This window comes from Schistocerca piceifrons, unplaced genomic scaffold (assembly GCF_021461385.2).
Source record: "Schistocerca piceifrons isolate TAMUIC-IGC-003096 unplaced genomic scaffold, iqSchPice1.1 HiC_scaffold_1255, whole genome shotgun sequence".
NCBI classification, from domain to species: Eukaryota; Metazoa; Arthropoda; class Insecta; order Orthoptera; family Acrididae; genus Schistocerca; species Schistocerca piceifrons.
Genome location: NW_025727075.1, coordinates 17,501 through 20,000, shown reverse-complemented (window position 1 = coordinate 20,000; position 2,500 = coordinate 17,501). Strand labels below are relative to the sequence as shown.

The 2,500-nt window shown below is 62.8% G+C and overlaps 1 non-coding gene across 1 annotated transcript in view; it reads left to right on the top strand.

The window, feature by feature from the left end:
• LOC124730946 overlaps positions 1–2,500 on the top strand; it is a 7,091-nt gene that overhangs the window by 2,569 nt on the left and 2,022 nt on the right. Inside the window, exon 1 of the ribosomal RNA XR_007008103.1 lies at positions 1–2,500. This exon is cut by the window's left edge and continues 2,569 nt beyond it; it is cut by the window's right edge and continues 2,022 nt beyond it. This is a non-coding gene — a ribosomal RNA (large subunit ribosomal RNA).

Genomic DNA, 2,500 nt, shown 5'->3' with positions numbered 1-2,500 from the left:
TCAACCTGCGTGCAGGATCCGAGCTCGGTCCCGTGCCTTGGCCTCCCACGGATCTTCCTTGCTGCGAGGCCGCGTCCGCCTTAGCGTGCTCCTCCGGGGGCGCGCGGGTGCGCGGATTCTCTTCGGCCGCCATTCAACGATCAACTCAGAACTGGCACGGACTGGGGGAATCCGACTGTCTAATTAAAACAAAGCATTGCGATGGCCCTAGCGGGTGTTGACGCAATGTGATTTCTGCCCAGTGCTCTGAATGTCAACGTGAAGAAATTCAAGCAAGCGCGGGTAAACGGCGGGAGTAACTATGACTCTCTTAGTAGTCGACGAAGCTATATGGAGGCACCTCGCCGGCCTGCCGCGGTCGGCCGCGCGCTTCTCGGCCCTGGACGACCTTGCGTGTTTGGGGCCGGGTACGCCGTTGGCAGTGGTCGCGGCTGGGCTGCCTGAGGCCCTCCGTGCTGTCGGCTCTGAGGAAGCAGGAGCAAGGAAGAGGAAGACGTTGCGCCCGCCATCCAAGCAGCGGTCTGGTGGTGGCCCTCCGCTCTCCAAGCGGAAGCGCCGCCGGTGGGAATATGCCAGATGTCAGGATGCCTTCAGGAAGAATCGCGCGCGCTGCGTGCGTGGTCTCCTGGATGGCACCCTGCTCCAGCCGCCGTCGAACATCCCTGGGCTGGTGGACTTCTGGCGCAGCCTCTTCACGACAGAGCCACCTTCCAACGCTGGCTCCATTCCCGACCGGCTTCTCCCGCGCTCGGAGTCTGTTGACTTTGAGCGCCTATGGAGGCCGATCACTGCAGAAGAGGTTGCGGCCGCCCTGCCGCCCAGAGGCTCCGTTGCCGGCCCTGACGGCCTCTCGCCGGTGCAGCTGCGCCGCCTTCCAGCGGAGGTCACCACCAAACTCCTAAACCTTTTCCTGCTCACCCGCAAGCTCCCCCCTTCCCTCCTCCGAGCCAGGACCTCTTTGCTGCCTAAGACAGCCGCCCCAGCATCCCCCGCTGACTTTCGGCCCATCACCGTCTGCTCGGTGCTAGCCCGAACCTTCCATAAGGTTCTGGCGACTCGCCTTATGCAGATGTGTGCTGTGGACGAACGTCAGCGGGCTTTCATCCCAAGGGATGGGATGCTGGAGAACACTTTCCTACTCGACCGGATACTCGTCGGCGCCGTCCGCCGCTGTCGTTCTGTGTTCATGGCATCCCTCGATGTGTCCAAGGCGTTCGATTCGTTGGACCATGCGGCTTTGCGTCCTGTGCTTAAAGCCCATGGTCTGCCGGACGAATTCATTGACTACGTCGAGGGCTGCTATGCGGACAGCACGACGGTAATTGCGGGGGGTGGCGACGAGTCTCCGGCCGTGCGGCCAGCAAGAGGTGTTCGGCAAGGAGATCCTCTGTCCCCTCTCCTGTTCAATTTCGCTGTTGATTATGTTCTAGATCAGCTGCCCTCACACGTAGGTGTCAAGGTGTTGGGCCGCCAGACGAACGCGGCGGCCTTCGCGGATGACATCCTGCTCTTCGCCTCCACGAGGGGGGGCCTGCAGTCCCTTATCAACGCAGCAGTAGCAGCCCTCGACCAGCTGGGGCTGCGTGTTAACCCGCGGAAGTGTCTCACCCTCGCACTCGTGGCGTCCGGCCGCGAGAAGAAAGTGAAAGTGGATGCGAGCGTCACCTTCACGGCCGGCGAAACCACCATGCCGGCGTTGGGAGTGGGTGAGACCTTCCGCTACCTGGGACTGCAGTTCTCCTCCTCTGGGCGGTGTCTCTTCCATCCGAGGCACCACATCGAGGAGCAGCTGTCGATCATCACGCGGGCGCCGCTGAAGCCGCAGCAGCGGCTCTTTGCACTTCGTGAGGTCCTTCTCCCGGGCCTGTATCATGGCCTAGCACTGAGTCGCACCCGCATCGGTGCGCTCAAGGCCATGGACAACTGTGTTCGAGCCGCCGTGAGGAGATGGTTCCGCCTCCCTGCCGACACCCCCTTGGGCTACTTTCACGCTCCAATTGCCCATGGGGGCCTTGGGATTCCATCAGCCCGCTGGATAGGGCCAACCCTGAGGCGGGGCAGGCTCCTCACCCTGTTGCAGCTCGAGACCACCACCACCGACGCAGACCTGGGGGAGGCACGACACGAAGTGGCGGCGCTTGAACGACACCTCACGTGGGAGGGCCATCTGCTGCCAACGGCTGCAAAAGTTGGTGAGATGTGGGCGGCGCGCCTGCATATTTCCTTCGACGGGGCAGCTCTCTCGTCGTCAGCCAGGACATCAGGCCAACATAGCTGGGTCGAGGACACCAGTCGCTTCCTGTCTGGCCGTGACTACGTCGCGTGCATCCGCACGCGCATTAACGCTATACCATCCAAGGCGCGCAGGAGTCGCGGCCGAGACAGGGAGAAGATGTGTCGCGCAAGATGCAACGCCGTCGAGACCGCGAACCACGTCGTCCAGGGCTGCGGGCTGACCAGCCGAGCCCGGGTCCGACGACACGACGCGGTTGTGAAATAC